This window comes from Anser brachyrhynchus (assembly GCF_964034855.1).
Source record: "Anser brachyrhynchus genome assembly, chromosome: 13".
NCBI classification, from domain to species: domain Eukaryota; kingdom Metazoa; phylum Chordata; class Aves; order Anseriformes; family Anatidae; genus Anser; species Anser brachyrhynchus.
In genome coordinates, this window is record NC_137708.1 from 7,627,450 (window position 1) to 7,645,015 (window position 17,566).

The 17,566-nt window shown below is 49.7% G+C and overlaps 1 long non-coding RNA gene across 2 annotated transcripts; it reads right to left on the bottom strand.

Moving 5' to 3' along the window:
• Positions 1-1,224: 1,224 nt before the first annotated feature.
• LOC308177282 lies at positions 1,225-16,951 on the bottom strand. 2 transcript variants are annotated; one of them, XR_013938985.1, is made up of 4 exons: positions 16,735-16,951; positions 14,689-15,007; positions 1,931-2,016; positions 1,225-1,467 (listed from the first exon to the last, which is right to left on the bottom strand). It is a non-coding gene; the product is annotated as an uncharacterized lncRNA (long non-coding RNA). The 2 variants fall into 2 exon arrangements; XR_013938984.1 differs by lacking the exon at positions 14,689-15,007.
• Positions 16,952-17,566: the final 615 nt, after the last annotated feature.

A 17,566-nucleotide genomic window follows, 5' to 3' on the forward strand; every position in this document is an offset into this window, starting at 1 on the left:
ACCTATCAGATGTCAAACACATCAACCAAATGCAAGATATTTGGTCTTTGAGATGTCTGGGGCCCAGCCTACTGGATTCTTAACACATCAGGTCAAGCAGATGCTCCCCTGACCCCAAGCACCACAAAATGGAGAGGGGTGTTTAAAGTTGTGCAAAGCAATAACAGAGGAAAATAGGGCGAGACGAGTTAGACTGGAAAAAGAGAAAACAAGGTGGCACAGCGATGGCTGCACACAAGAGGGTATGTACCGTTAGGTGATGACACGTTTGAAGAAAACATGCTGACGCCGTAATGCTGGCAGTCATTAGTGTGTCATTAAAACCATTCCTGCTCATCAAAGCACGATCACGTGCTTAGCAGCAACAAGGGGCTCAGTTCCCCCTTGGTGGCCAGGATGCTTGAGCACACGCCAAGTTGTTTTGCTGCACGTGACCTCTACAATGGGTCTCCGGTATGGGATTTCTGCAGGGAAGGACCCCCTTCGGTATCCAGGTAGGACAAAATCCTGTAAGCTTACCCAGAGTCTATGGAAGTTTTGATCAGTAGTAAATGCACCTTTATACTGGGATTTCCCAAGAAACCAAATCATTCTAGTGGCTTATCTCCTGGCTTTTTAATCCAGTATTCAAATCACATGCACACAAAATCATGTATAACTATCAAGATTAATAATGTAATCAAGTCTCATTTGGCCAAGATACCATCTTGCTTGTACTAATATTTGATTTCTATTACAAATTCCTCATGCTGTTAAAACCTTCCCCTCCGGACCAGTCCGTAACATTTGCTGCTGAAGATGGAAAACACTAAACCCACACACAGAGGTAAATCTTATATAATTATTTAGTGCACTTACATCGATAGATCTGGTTTTAAAGTAGGCCAAAACACTGGACTATATGCAAAATTCATCTGGCATAAATAAAATAGTTTTCTGGGCTTGTATATTGTACATCTCTTTTACAGGCAGATGCCAAGGACCAGGAAGGTTTTCAGATGGCAGCATCACTGCTTGGCAGGCGGCTCATTAGCAACTGAGCACTTGTTTCTGCAATGCTGATGCAGCTACAAGTGTTGCACAAACTCCTATTAGGTGATCTGGGCTTGATGCCACACACTTCTTTAGTAGCAGTTGTTTTCTTGGGCAAACAAATTTTACTCCTTTCATGTTCAAATATGAAACACTTTCATGCCACGTAAAATTATGTTAAAATGCCCAAACTTAAACACTGAAGTTTATTTTCAGCAGAGAGGCATCAGACATATATAGATAAAATAGAAGGATATTTCAGAGTTGTGTATCATAAACATTCATTGAAGTCGAGCAGAGTGGCTTTCACTGACTTCAGCAGACACTGGATGAGATCTTTGAAGATCAAAGGGTGCAATTATATCTTACTTGCTGCTGTGAATCTGAGTCTTAAGCAAATTATTATGATGGTCTCTTTTTGGAGAAAAGCTTGCTCTGAAAAAAGAGAAGGGACAGCTTTAGGATTGAAGCCTGCAAGACAGCCACAAAAGAATTGCTACACCCCCCAAAAGACAACTGAGATACCTGTCAGCCTCCTTCAGGCTGGGAAAATTTATGTTTAGACCCATATTACATCTAAATTCCAGGGATAATCAGTAGAAGGGGACACTTGCCAAGGGAGAGGGCAGGTGACAGCTAAGAGCAGCCTGGTTTCCCAAGGACTGGAAGCATCAGCTGACGTTCATGGTCTGAATCAGGCCGGGGTCACACCAAGCCCCGAGGGCTCCTCTGCTCTCGCTGCCCAGAGGCAGGTACTGTGGGCTCTTGGTTTCTGCTTATTACCTGAACTGTGCATTCGTTACGCTTACATGAAGGGAGAAGGGCAACGTGCAATTATTTAATTCGTTAACTAACCACTTCCCAAAGTTCCCATTCACCGCGCACCATTCTGACACACCTTACATGCCAGGCGGCTGCTCACAGCGGGCCCAAAGGCAGAGCTCACCGCCAGCAGCAGGCTGGGGACGCTGTCTCTGATGGATCCTGCAGGGTGGAATTACACAGCTGAGGTGCCTGGGTACGGCGAGGCATGGGAAGGACATGAACTTGTGCAGATATCTTGTTTTGGACAGTGCTACATGCCTGCTGTGAGCTAACAGATAAAAGAATGCATTCCTGCCCTCCAGCGTTGGGGTGGCTCCAGGCCAGCCGCCACCTCTCGCTTCCATGTGACCGTACAGCATCTCGATATGGCTGTTTGGTGCAATGCCACAAAAATCCCTGCCATCAGAGGTCTGAAGCAGCCCAGCACCTCGGGGACCTCCCTGCATGTAGACTGAGTACCCGAACGCTTTCCAGGACAAGGGACATTTTGAGGCTGCTCACAGCAGTCTGGGTCTGAACTTTGGCTAAATTTAGTAAACCTAGTGTCTGGGTGTTAAGCTAAAATTTCTCTGATCTTCCTGCTCATCTTCCCTCCTCCTTACCTGTTTCCTCCCATTCCAACCCGGCCTCCTCTCCCACCCCCTGGCCCATGCTGTCTGTCTGTCCCCAGCCAGGCTGTCCCACGGTCGCAACCGCAGCACTGAGAGGGGCCGCAGCTTTTTGCTCAGACAACACTGTCACCAGCAGAGCTGAACAAGAACTGCAGCTTTAGCTGCAGCAACCCCCGCAGTACGCCCAGACAAAGCCAGGGGCTTTAAGGAGCTTTAGGTGCTCCAACAGGAGCCTTTGCCCACCCCAGAGACACAAGTGCCATGGGGTCAGTGCCCTGCTGGGTCCCACCTGGGTACCTGGTGCCACCTCCCTGTCTGGCACCCCGCCAGCCAGAGCCTGAGCATCCCAGAAGCCCTCTATTGCAATTAACCCATATCTTTTCAAAAAATAAATTAAAAAAAAAAAACACAAGGAGTGCTATTGGACAATCCCCAGGATGACCCCTTACCTTACCCACGCAGCAACAGCCAACCCACTCCCCAGCGTGGCTGTGGATGAGCAAGCGTAAGTCACTGACAAACAGATCACATTAGGCAGGATTAGTTAATTAACATCTGTAAAGGCCTTTGAAGTTGACAAGGACCTACAGCTGCCACATGTTGCACTGCAATGGGCCCTGGAGCTGGTCACTACACGGAAAGCCACCATGCCATCCCCTGTCCTTCCCCATGAGTAACCCACGTTGTGGCTAGGAGGACGCGGGGCACAGCACCATCCCTAGGCACAAGCCCTCACCCAGCTGCCCCCACAGCTGCTCAAAGCAGAGCAGGGAGGGAGGAGACCCAGAGGTGCTGATTTTATCCACCAAGGTGCTCCTTTACCCTACGTGCCCGCATCACTAGCGTGATATGCAATTCACCTGCACTGACGGCAGAGAGAAACTAATGAAATTTGCATTTCTAAAGCACTCTACGTCCAGTCCGAATCTTGGTGCTTTAAGAAAAAGGAAAAAAGATGAAAACCTACTCGTGAAAAGCACTGCCACCCTCCCCTCCCCAAGCAGGGCCCTTTGCCTTTGGTTTCCCACTGCCCCGCAGTCTCACCGTCACTTGCAGCTGGAAACACCTGACGTGAAAAAAAGCCTGAGTCTCTCCACAGAAGCACAGAAGTCATCAAACCCTGTGACTATCAAACCTTCTGGGAGGCACACAGACAGAAAAAGTCTCACCCTATTTCCTCGACTACTGGAAGTTGTTGCAATAGCACACACCAGTCGCTGTGCAACCCCCCTCTCCCCACTCCGGGTGGCTGCAGGGGCAGCCACGGGCAGGAGCTGGGCCAGCTGCCTGCTTGACAGCCAGAGTTTAAACAGATAACACAGCAAAGATTAGTATAATTAGCCCCAAAGTAAAGAGTTCCTGTTAAAGTGTGTTTTACTGCTGCGTGTCTGAACGCTTTTCTAGACCGAGCTCGCGAACCTCGCCGTTCCCCCCGCGGGAGCCCCCCAGTTCGTGTGTATTCATTAAAATCTTTTCCTAATTGCTCCCTCATCAGCTATGAATCTTAAGAAGCTTAGCTGCTAAGTGCTTAAATTGTGTTTACTGACAGAAAATAGAATATTTGCTGATGACTAGATGGTGATGACTCGGGATTGTTGCGGGGGCCTCACACCTTGGAGTAAAGGCAGCGCGGCTTGCTTGCACTGAGATTTTGTCCTTAAGGATGGGAGACGTGGTTTGTCCAGACTGTGCAGTGCCAAACACAGCCTTGCAGTGCTGATGGGGAAAAGCCTCCAGCCCAGGCCGTGGTCAGGGTCCCCTCCAGCTGCACGAGGACAGAAAGGCAGCGGTGTTGCAGGGAAGGATGCTCTGTGCCCTCAGACCAGCTTGCAGCCCTACAAGCACCTTCAAGGCATTCACCCACCCTGCCTGTACAGGACAGCCAGCAGCTGCTGCTCAGGTACCAGGGCTGTGCTCAGCCCAGTGCCCTGCGCCCAAAAAGCAGCCTTGTAAGCCTTAACCTGAAAGAAACTGGCTATTGCAGAAACATATATTAACTTTTTTTTTTTTTAAACTCATATCCCTTGGCTTTTGCTCAGAAGCTGCTGTGGGGCAGCCCTGCATTGAGTAGCTGATATATTTATGAAGTCCTAACTTCCAAAAATATTGCCAGCAGCAGGCCATAATTCTCTGATGTGTGACCTATGGTTTTTAAATACTGACCTGAACAAACTGGCTACTGGGAATATGTGTGTTTTTTCCTTCCCAAGTTCTCCTCTGAGACATATTTACTGAAATACTTTATTACCTCATCAGTGAGCATAATTTAAAACTGCAGTTAAGCACTCAGCGTTTAAGTAAAAGCATGCATCATTCTGACAGCATTTGGTTGTGAGGGTATAAAATTTTCCACAAACTATTAGCCCCCAAATTTCTTAAGATTCTCAGCTATTAGCTCTGCAAAAAAATGCTCCAACTTCAGCACGCTCACTGAAATGCATCTCAGAGCTTTAGCTTCAGCTGTCTGTGCTTTAAGGTAACTGTTGTGGATTGGCAAAATGTGTGAATTTAATTAGTGTAATCTAAACAAAAGAATCATTTCAGGGCTGCTTTAATCCATATGAGACCAATATGCTGATTTGTCAATGTGAATTTAATTAGTGTCTTCGAGTCTAAACTCCAACTCCCCCTTCTTTTATCTAATTATCACATTTATAAAAAACATTATCACATATTCGTTGGCCTAACTGTTTTGCCACGCAGTCAGACCGAAGTCCCAGAGTCGACATGCACTTCTAATAAGCTCAATATGTTTCAAGAGCACCGCGCTTGGTTCAGCAGCACCCAGTACAACAACTGCAGCACGCTTCCTCTCGAGAGGCCGAGGACAACTTCGCAGCCATTGTATCTTTTCCCTGTACTTTGCCATGCAAAGAGAGATCCTTCTGGTGTAGCCATTGGTGAAATGCATCAATTGCACGCCTTTCTGGGGACGGCCACCACGAGGCATTCACTTACGGATGACTAATTGAGCAGAGAACAATTGCTATTCATTTCACAAGTGGTTCCCAAGGGCTGGAAAGGGGCAGGGGGGACTGCGTCAATTCACTGTTCATCAAGCAAACATCCAAGTCATAAGCACGACCCAAATCTCTCTGGGGTGGTTAAAGATGTTCTCATTTCTCCCCGCAGCCCCTATTTGTTAAAGGCGGTGTGGCAGTTCCCAAGCTGCAGGCAGGGTGCTGGCCCCAGGAGCTCCACAGTCACCGCAGAGCCCACAGTGACCAGGGATCCGCAAGGAAGCTCTCGTATAAGGTGCCAAAAGGTCCCCACAGGAACATACCTCCCATGCAAAGGGAGAAGAAAGGGGAGGTTCCCACCTGGCCACCCACCAGCATTGCAGCAACTCTCGGTGCCTCTATGGGCCACTGCCACCAGGCTCCCCAAACCCCAAGTCCCAGACCGGGCAAACTCACCTGCTGGAGGCATGCACGTGAGCTACTGCCACATACCTGAGCTAGAAGCAAGGCCCTCACTCGTCCCTGGCTACGACTGCACTGCCACATGCTTTCCCCTACAGACAAAAACCCTTCTGCAGGTTATTCATCAGGGAGCACACAATATAGTTCAAGGAGGTTGAAACTGTAGGCCCAGATATTGTCTTTTTAGTTAGGCAGATTTCCAACAAGTGCAACCCATTGCAAGTCCTTCAAGATAGACACGGAAGGCGTAATCCCAGATCTCCCCCCACCAATTCACAATACAAATCAGAATTTCCCCTCTTTTCCCACCATAAAAAATAAATAAATAATCCAGTACCAAAGACAAAGGTTGGATTTTAAAAGGAAGAACAGCGCTTGTCTCCAACACAGCTGTGCCCCATCCTCCAGATCATTCTCCTGCCTGCTCTCCTTCAGCAGGACTGCAGGACATGATACAGCGACACATTGCTATATTCTCCCTTCCACATGTAACTATTGCATTTGAAGATAGAACTGGCTTCACATTCCAGTTGTGATTATCAGACAGTTTGACTAAGAGAGATCGACAAGAAACTTCACCACGAGCTGCTGAAGATAGCACGTGGCTTTACAAGAACACTGATCAGGTTTCTACTCAGAAAAAGGTAAACGAGCTCTGCTAAGAGCTAAATCCTTCAAGCGTTCATACTGCACTTCAAAAGCCAAAACAGGGACAGGATTGGTGTCTGTATGAGTTGCTTGGCTATCTTGCCTGTGTCAACAGCCCAGCTGCTGCAGTCTAGCTCAGCTCCTCTCCTTTCCTCGCATAATGCAAGGGAAATGCACACCCACTTCAGGAACCACGTGCTGGAAATTAGAGAAGAAAACTTAAGAAAACTAGTCTGGGAAAGTTATTTAGGTCAAAGTTTCCTGAAAGTCTTGACCATGGATGAGTTGTTGCTCTCTAGAGATCCTGCCTCATGCATGTGGCCCTTGCAGATTTGGTCTCCTTGAAGTCAGCCTGAGCAAGCAGATAGGATGGAGCAGGGGATTTTCTGGGAGCTCGTTTAACACAGCTGGTATGAAGAGTAAAAGCTCAGTCTCGCATTGGCTGGAGAGAAAGGGTTGCAGAAGGGTCAAAACCAAGCCAGATCCAACCACCAAACAGCCAACCCACTACAAAGCTCTCCAGAAACAAAGGAACTCAGGGATGAGGCCAGCGCTGGGAGCAGGAGAGCTCCACAGCCAGCCATCTCAGAAATTATAGGGAATGGGGCAAGATGAAAGATTCCCTGGTCTGTTCCCCCACCTCAAGATCGTGTAAGCCTGCATCCCTGCAAACACATTTACCATGCTGTCCTCAAGCCCTCCAGTGCCAGAAATGCCCTGGGCAATCCCATCCCTGGTGACTCCTAACATCTCAGAAGGATTTCCAGGCATGAAGCCCACACGTTCCTGCTGCAGCCCAAACCCCTGACTCCTTGCCTTAGCCCTAGCAGATACAAGGAACAAATTACTCTTCTTCCCTGCAGCAGTTTTGGGTATTTGACTGCCATGTGTGCACGAGATGGGGTGGCAGGAGAGGGGGAATCTCCAGCAGCAAGAGCCACTCTGTCATGCAAAAAGATGAAATTCTGCTTTTTGGCAAAAGTGAATTTTCATTAATTCCCCCAGCTGGAGATTCACCATTTTCCAGAGGAATTTGGCCATTTTCCCAGTGTGCAAAGCCTCTGTGGGTTAGCACCAGCAGGGTTTCATTTTCACAAGATCAGTCTCCAAATACGCAATACAGCCTATTGTCTAAATACAGTATGAGCACAGCTAACACCACCTGATCGGGGGCCTGGTTTCCTGGCATTTTACTTCCCCCATCTGTTGGCTTTTAGCATAAATTGAAGCGAGAGTGCCTACTAATACTAGTCTCTCATTTGAACGTGCTCATGAAGCCATATTCGAACATGCAGAGCATGTTGGACCAAGTTCAGTGTATGCAAAACGCAAGGCGCATCCCCAAGACAGAACTGGAATTGCTTTGAGGGCGCATTCTTCGCCCAGACCACTTTCTGCTATGCATGCATATGCTGGAGTCTTCTTTTTGGAAAGAGAGAAACGCACGTAAGTGGGAGCTTCCCCCAGGCTAACTGATCCCACTCCATTTCTCATCTGACCCCCAAACACATTCCAAATGAGCTGGGAGGAATCAAGACCGTTACGTGGAAGATGTGGAGCTCCGAGTGATGATCTCCCAGATTTCCTTGCACGTTAATGGCTTGGATGCATGACAGTGACGCAGCTCTGCACAGCAGGACGGCTTGCAAAAAGCCAGGCTGGCATTTCCAAGCTGCATGGGGCTTTCACATTCTGCAAGGATCCTCTGTGCAGAACTGCTATGGCAAACCTTAGCCTCTGTACCTGGTGAAAATGCAACGGATGGGTACAGACACCAAAGCTAACGTTTCCCAATCAATCATTTCTGAAGAAACTTTTGTGAGCATCGCAGCTCGGTTTTGTCTCAGGGAGCTGGGACTCCGAGGGGCTGGGGTTTGTACTTGCCCTGACCATTTCCTTCACTCTTCTGACCCAGGTCACATCCCTGCAGAGCAGGGCTCCTCGCGTGCTGCCAGGGATTGCCATGCTCATCCCAGGCCTGAGTTTCTGAAGGTCAGTTACCCTGTAGCCCGGGCAAGGACGGATCACACTGATTAGGTGCTGATTTTGGTAAGCTTCTTAGACCCAACCCATGAGGCTTTTCTGGATTTGTGTGCCTGTAATTTCAATAAAGGAGCTTCTTCCATATGTGCACCTTCTCAGTATCTCAGTTTGCCTTTATCTCTTTGATTCATCCTTAAAAACAACCATAAAGGCATGTTTCACTTTTCATCCTGTATTTCTCAGAAGTGCTTCCCAAGGACAGAGGTGCACTAGCTCCCTTCCCAGGGACCTGCAGGTCAGAGCATGACTGCACCAATGGATTTTGCACACCCGCGTGCACTGACTTGGTGATATATCCAATATTCTTCCTAGGGCACCCCCTGGGCCCTGCCCTTTGAACATCCAAGCAGCAGCACAGAGCGCTTGACAGTCAGCACGCTATTTTCTACTTTATATTCCTCAGAAAGTTCAGCCGAGACCTTATCTGCATCCCTACAAGTGCACAGCAGACCAAACTCCTTTCTGAGCTCAAATCTCCGTTCACCTCCTCCTTCCTCCAGCACCACACGCACATTTTGTCCTCCCCCAGTGCCGCATGTGTGAGCTGCAGGCAGGAGCAGGGGAAACCGAGCAGGCACAGGAAAAAGGGTGGTGTGGGGTGAGGCAGGAGGGATGCCAGGAGAGCCACCACACGGCAATGGATGTGGTCCAGCAGCTCCTGCCACAGGCCAGCTCCAACCCTCCGCCAGAGGCTCACAGCTACCAGAGGAAAAGAATAACCCAATCGTCTTCCCCCACCCAACACCTTTTTTTGTTGGGAGGTCCGAAAGGCTCAGCTGGAACCATCCCTCCGCTGCAGAAGGGTCCCAGCCCCTCCCCTGTTGCTACCCCCACTGCTGCTTACCCCTCCTGTGGGACCCCCTGCACACCGAAACGCGCTGACAGCACAGGCATTGCAAAAAGGGTGCCAAAGCATCCACAACGTCCCCGACAGCCACTGCCAGGAATAGAAGCGCCTCTTTTCTACTGCATTTGTTTCCTCACCCTCAGTCTGCATCATTGCCTGCACAAGCCCTGAGCTGCCAGCAGGCCCACGGCCACATCCAGCACAGCGCAGCGCTGGCTGCATCCATAAGCCAGCTCCATGCCACTCCTGGGGCCGGGGCACGAACATCCCCCAGGTGAGAATGAAAAGCAATTAGAGATCCTCCACGCACACCTCTACTGCCTCCCCTGCTCCTGCCCACATCCCTACCCAAACCCCAGGTGTTCAGGCATATTTTTCCCAGAAGACTTTCCCCTTTGCTCTGGCTTTAGTGGGAAAAGGCATAGGTGCCCCGCAACTCCTGGGGCTCTTTCTGACAGGGCAGCAGTGCCAGCAGGCATCATTCCTCCAGAGGACGGTGCTTTGGCAGGGAACATCCCGTTCCTCCAGAGGAGGAACAAAAGGACGTGGGTTTTAACCGCAGCACAAACATCTCCGTATATAGCCCTGTGCTATTCTCATCCCCATGCAGCTCCTGCCCAGGGAAGCCACTGAGTGAGAGGCACTGTCAGGGCTTGCCACACAGCCCAGCGCTCCACGGCAAGCCGAGAGAGGCTGGAATAAAGCTTTCTGGGGCCAGAGCTATTTCTCCTGCCTATACAAGACGCCTCTCAGTGCTGGCCCTGCTTGTGCTAGGAGCCGCGCAAACATTCTCCAAGCGATGCTGCGTCCCAAGTGAGCCTCCACACAGGCATTGCCTCTCCTGAAGGCTGGGTCCGACTTGGCAAAATCCCTCCCCAGGCACAGAGCAAGGGGCTCTTTTACTTCCTCATGCCCAGGGCAGGACCTCGGCCCAAAGAGCCCCTCTCCATCGGCACAGACCACAGCAGGAGGCAGCCACTACTTTGCAACACCAGGAGTTTCTCAGCAGCCCTGGGTAGGTTTGTAAGCTGTGAGCCCAACACTGGGGGCACACCCCCCCCCACCACCACCTCTTCCTCTTACCAAACCCCTTCTTTAAGGAAAAAGGAATTCACCCCCCAGTTGCTAAGCACTCCATTTAACTCCTTCATCAACAGAGCCAAATGGTTGGGTCTGTCCTGGGCAGAGAAGGCTTTGGAAACGCTGTGATTCTTTCTCACTTACAGATGGAAAGAGAGGGAACCGTTGCTGACTTCCCCACCAGCAAGTGGTTTTGGTTGGAACTTGTCCGCTTCCACCGCTTTTTTGACAGCAAACCAAAACCCAAACTTTCCGCTGCCAAAGTGCTTTTTAATGTTGAAGCTGTAAATTCTCCTCAAAGCCTGTAACTCAGTCTGCTGCACGCTCCCTCCGTGCGGCTGTCCCCAAGGAGAGCTCGGCAGCCCCGCGCCCTGCAGCCCCCGCTCCAGCAGGGTCACCCAGCCAGGCGGCGACACATCTACTGGTGTAAGGGGGGAAAACGTTCTGTAATGCACCACACCAGACCTCCTCAAAGAGCAAAGCCCCTTTTTAGCTAACTCGCCTCAAGTCGGGTGCTTTCCGCTCCATACCCATTGTGGCAGCTGTGGGCAGAGCCCATGGCCCTTCCCTTTGCAGGGCAGCACAGGCAAACCCCCCCGAGGGAGGGACTTTCCACTTGTAAAATCCACCCGCTTCGGTGGGAGCTTCCCTATGGGCCACTGCAGGCTCTAGATCATAGGATATCCCGAGTTGGAAGGGGCCCATAAGGATCACTGAGTCCAACTCCTGGCACCACACAGGTCTACCCAAAATTTTAGACCATGTGACTCAGTGCACAGTCCAAACACTTCTTAAATTCCAGGCTCTGGTTTTCCAGAGCTGTTGGATTTGATTACAGTCACCTCCCAAATGCACCCACTGCTTTTATTAATTATTTTTACTGACCAGGATTTCATCCTGGCGGATTTGTGCACATTACCGCATGCCAACTTCAACCCAGGTAGGAAAGTAACAGCACCGTACCACACCGCAGAGAATCCAGCAAAGTATTCATACTGTGGACTTCAACATAAATCACATAAACCTTATATTTCTCAGTAAACACTCTGCCAAAAAGAAAACGCCTGCTCCCAGCTCCGTCCCTCCCTATCCCAGCATGCAGCTTTGGATTCCTGTGACTCCTAGGCAAGAGGAAGCCTTGCCAGCACAAAGACTGAGTGGAAACACAGCTCAGGCTGGCCATCACCACTCTACATCCCAGGGAGCAGCAAGAGCCAGGCACCAGCGTCCCCGGGGAGCCAGCAGTCCTACACCTGGAAGCGACTCCAGCACCCACCACACGCGATCCCCATTCTGGTCTAGCTCTGCATCGTCAGAAACCAAACAAGACCCGAGTCCTGGTCAGATTTTGGGTGCCAGGGCTGGCCCCAGCAGCAGTCCCACACAAAACACATTGCCTGGTTGTCACCCTCGAGGTTCCCAAGCAGTGGTGCAGCCCCAGGAAAGATGCTCTGAATTTTAAACAAGGGTGCTGGGGTTCACCTACTACAGGCAGCCTTTCAGACGCCGATCTAACACTCCCTTCCACCAGTGCACGACTGCCTTCCTTCAAGCACAGCAAATATGATGTGCTTTTTGGACAAAGCATTACATGCAACTCCTGGGTTGGAGTTTAAAACTGCTAATGTCTTTTGGAGGTGTCATTGACTAATCAAGGGTAAACAATAAAGTCTTCCTGACTTGCTACCGATAAAGCTGCAAACACTTTCAAACAGCAGTTGCATTGTGAGGGCACCTTTCTGTTACAGGGCAGAAAGAGGCAGCTGGCGGGCAGGAGGCTGAATACCTCGTGTACTTGAGAAAGTGCATTTGCACACATAGCGTGCAGAGAACCCAAGCTCCTGGAAAAGCCTGCTCCAGTCAGATCAGATCAGACTTTAAAAACTGGCTGCTTTTGGGGAGAGGGGAGGGCAGGGAGGAGGCTAATGGCTGCTTTATTGCATTAGACAGTATCTTCATTAAGGCAGAAAGGAGTAACCGAGGGGAATGTGCACGTAGCGTGACTTCTTTGCTAGAACCCCACAAACCGCCAACTGGCAGCTCCTTGGCTCCTGGCCACTCAAATCCAGGGGACCATCTGGCAACTGGTTCAGTTATCCCTCACCACTTAACAGATGCGCGCTAGATGGTGTGGGAACAGCATTTTGCAGAAGCAATTAGTTTAATCCTTGGCTAAACAGTTTAAATTCCAAGCTATTTGGGAAAAAAAAAAAAAAAAGCCACACCAAACAAGCCAGCTTGCTTCTAATGTCATGAAGAATAACCAACTAGCAGCCGGTTCTGCTGGTGTCACTGCTGACACGTGCCCATGGGGCTGGTGGCAGCTGCACCAGCTCTCGCTCCTCGTGCCGGACAGCTGAACGCTGCCAGATTTGTTCCAAGGCTGCAACCAGCATCACATCGCCTCGTGGTGCCCGCATTCACCGCCCGACTGCCGAAACCCAGCTAGGTAGAGGCTGGTCTATGAAATGTACACCTGAACTCCAGCTCCCTGTCCGACCTCGGGAGAATCATTTAGCCTCTGTGCCTGTGCTCCTCGCCGTCTCCAGAAATTGGGGTAGATTATGGGATCCTGCTCCAGGGAAGGTGGAATCAATTAGGGTCTGTGAAGCACTTGGAGAGCCTTGAATAGGACGAGTCATAGAAATGCTGAACGTTAATAACAATTACACTAACTGATTAATTATTAGTGAATTAGAACAATTTCATTCTCTCAAGAGGAGGAAGATTTGTTTTCTAGCCATTTCTTTTGCTTGTTTCCTTAAAAGAGTGACTTTCCGACCGGAGAAGACTGAATGAGGAGCTTAACCCAAATAAAATAAATTGCCAGTAATTTCTGGTATCCCCTATGCCATTATTGAACAATTTGCATTTGAATCAGGGCTTTTTCCATCACAATCCAGCTTCACCTGATCCTGCTCTATAATCACCATCCCCATTTATGAAATCCCAGCATGTTGCCGCAGAAATTATGTCACAAATTCATCATTATGACTTCCCCAGCAGGAGCAATTGGAGCTGAAGATTGGCTGTAAAAGTTGCCTTTTTACCAGTCTTGCTTTAAAGATATTTTAATATTTTTAAGGTAGAGAAGTGAGATTAGCTACCATGGGGAATTAGGCGAACATGTCATAAATATCCCAGGGATATGAGATTACACCCATGAGTCACAGGAACCATAAAATATGATCAAGGGACTTTATAGAGGATGATCTTTGAAATCAACTCCTAATCTCTAAGAGGTTTACATAAAACAGACTATTAGTTTAAAAAAAAAAAAAAGTAATTCAAAATTCAAAAGAGAACCAGACTGATAATAGCAAAGTTACATCTATTTCCATCAAAAATAAAAAAAAAGCAGACCTGTCAAGACACTCCAAACACCAAGGCTTGCAGGTTTGTGCATTCCTTTGGTAACATGATAATTAGTCAGACACCATGGCAAGAAACAGCCAGAGAGTGAACTTTTAATTAAAAAAAAAAAAAATCATATTTATGTACTTCAGACTCCTCCCACTAGCTCCTCTCACTGCCACTTTTGAAAGACTGGTATGTGCCATATTTCCTAACAAGAACTACTGAAGAACTTCGGGGAAAATCTTAAAACAAAGAATATTTACACTATAAGCAATATACTTTACCTGTAATTGTACTATTATCCCCTTTAATTATTGAAAATAAACCACATTGGAATAAAACCTCTTTACATAGCAGCTAGAGCTGAGAAAATCATCCAACATAGAATTAAGGGTGCCTCACGGAGAGCGGAGTGCCCAGCCTGGGAACCACATGCAGCCTCAGCCTGCCCCACGTTTGGTGCTGCTCTCCCCACGCACTACGTTCGCGCCCCACTGATCACGCCTCCATTGCTGCCGGGCAGCCCCATGCACACAGGTGGGCACCACCGTGACCACAGCATCCACCTTACTCCAGCTCCGCAGGGACAACGCTCCTGCCCTAGAGTCTGCATCCTCACGGAGATAGGGCTAGGTGGAGTCCCCCAAATATCCCCTGGCAATTAGCAAGGGAGAGGAGCACAGATGTTTCCCCCCCCCCCCCCCCTTTTTTTTTCTTTTTTAAATCCTGCTTCAAACCACCCCCTCTCCATCCGGATCCTTGTCCAATAGGCTCAACATCATCCTGATGTTTGGCAACACATCACATATTGGAATATATTTACCATCTTCCACTGTTCCACCAGTGCTTTGTGGAGCAAGGCATGATACAGAAGAAGTGGCACAACACAGACAGGGTTTGGGGTGCCCTGCGCAGCAGAGGAGCGAGGCGTCGGGGCTGGAAAGAAGCAGCACATGGAGGAATCAAGGGAAAGCAAGAGGAAGTTTTCTCCCAGCCATCCTGGGCACTTGCTGGGCTCTGCTCCACTCGGTCCTTTCCAGGGATTGCTCCAACACTTGTGCACCTTTCCCACTTTGTCCAGGCAGCTGCAGCAGGGCCAGAGCTCACCAGCTCCTTCTGGGTGGCTGGAGAAGCGGCTGCTCCTGTGGCAGAGGAGATCAAAGCCACCATGTGCCAGTTCCTCTCCGCACAGACTGTTAACTCAAGCTGCCATCAATTCTCGTTTGTGCTAACACAAACTATGGCAGCTGGAAAATTACCCCGTTGTAAATCACAAGCACTTGTTGTCAGCCATCAGTCTGCTGGTTCTGTGTGCAGATTTCTCCTCTTCTCCCCACCAGCTTTCCACCTTTTCCAAACTAAGAAGTGAGGAAGCCAGACAAAAGATACGTCCTGTATTTAGTAACAATAATTTTTTTTGTGACGTTATTAAGCAGGCTTGCAGGTTAACTAGTTCTTTGATACTTCCTACCATGCACAGTTTGACTGGTAAAGGAGACACCAGCCATTTTAGACTAGCTAAAACAAGCAAGCAGGGAAACATAAAACTTTGTCAAAAAGGTGAAAAAAACAGGGGGGGTCCTTAGCATAGGAGATCAGCACAACACATCCCCAGTAATCATCAGCATTCAGGTCCCCCAGCTATAAACAGGAGTTCTTTGAGCACTGTTAAGTCTGTTACACCACAATTGTACCCTCCCGCTTCTGAGCAGCCACAAACAATAATTAATTAGCAGCAAACGCTCTAATGGCTATTTCATTCCTATTCTAGCAATTAGACTCTTTCAGCCAAGAGATCCGTGCCTGCATGTTCCCCTCTTAGCTCCATGCAGCATAGCTCATTAAGGGAAAGAGAAGGAAGAAAACTCCAGAGTCATTCAGAGCCTGAAGAAGGGGGAAATAAAGGGGCCCATCCCTGTGGCTGGGTCCCAAGGAGCAGCTAATGAGATCCCCAGTAGGCAGCAAGCACGTTTGTGAAGGCCAGACACCCCCAGTCAGCACGTACAGAAGATTGCCTGCAAAGAGCACCCCCCGCATCTGACGTGCAAAGAGGGAGTGGGAGGTAGGAGCCCTTGCTGAGTTTGGCCTGTAGACCCTTTCAGAGACCCCAAAAGAACTTTCTTCCATAACGTTATGGGGTACAGTCAGAAGTTTGGGAGGTAAAAATCACCCTCCCTGCATCCCCCATCGCATTGTCCTGTAAGGCCTGCAGGTAGGACCGTGCCCACAGCCACCTCAGCCCACTCTTCCACGTAGTGCAAGCTCCAAACATGTTATAGATGCATCCCCGCTGGCCACACCACGACAGGACAAGAGCTAGATGTGGCACAACCGCCAGTCACCTCTCCTATGCAACCAAAAGCTGGTGTCACCCACAACACCGCGGCACCCATGGCAGGAACACGCCTGCCCTGCCACCTCTGAGGGCCAGGCACCTGCCCTCACTGCCACCACGAGGTAAGCCCCCTCCTCCTGGTTTGACACTCGAGGCACAGAAACCTCCCTGCTCACAGAGGGAGCACGCATCGCTCACTTTAAGTTTCACAGTTTAGGCACTTCGCCCCAAAGTTATTTGGTCTCAGTCAGGCTCAGGACAACCCTTTCCCCACCCTGAGGCCCTGCAGGGCCAGTGCCCCGTACTGTGGCAGTGCCATGGCAGCCTGGGGACACCCTGCCGGGCCCCACCACAGCACAGCCACCCTCCCAGCCCAGAGGCACCCCCAGCTTGCAGGGAGCCCCAGAAGCCAGCTCCCACCTCCCCACTTCTGACCAGGCAACCCTTGTGCCCAAGCGCTGCCACGAACACCCTCTTCTTTCCTAGGACCCCATTCAGAGAAGAAAAACTCAAAAAGTACACCATTTAACTCACATTATCGTCTGCTGCTTGGTACCACAGGATCAGCAGAAGCTCCCCCAGCGCACACATCCTGCCCCAGCTTCTCTCCCCCCTGCAGCTGGGAGCACTCACTGTGGCAGTCAGGGGGCCCTGTGAGCTTTGCTGCTTAACCACCCACAGCTGCACAAGTAGCACCAATTCACTTGCTTGGTTTTGGTGCTGGGACTGTTCACACAACCCGTAGGGACACATGCTAAACCACCTTACCTGCTTTTCTCCTCCCTCTGCCTCAGTTTCCCTAATTTCCAGGCAGAATGGAGATCACCCCGAGAGTGCCTGCAGCAGTAGGAAATTTGTTGGAAAAAATACCCTGTGCTAAGGCAGAGGAGAAGATACACATTGGTCCCTGCCGATCTGGTGATCTGGATGGTTTCTTCTTCTTCCAGTCTCTGGATTTGGCTTGTTTAACCCCAAACGCATGACTGACAGACAGTGAGGCACCTGGGCAAGGAAAGGCACCAGCAACATCTGCTGCTGAGCTGAGCCAAATGCAGCCCTGGCCTGCACAGTTTGGGGAAAACACTTTCTTTCTGCTGGCCACAGCACCTTCAAGGCAGCAGCGTTTTCCTGCAACCCCCAAAAATACCCACATATTACTCACATCAGGACCTCAGAAAGCCCCTAAAGAAGAGGCAGGGCTGTTGCAGCCACGATGGTCTCAGGACAGCGGTGAGCAAAGCTCCTCTGGAAGAGGGATTGTCTTTTATGAAGCTAACTAATACAGCCTGGACACTCAGGTTTCCTCACTATGTCTCTTTTTGCCTGGAGCTGTCATCGTCAGGGACGAGCATTTCCAAGGTGCTGG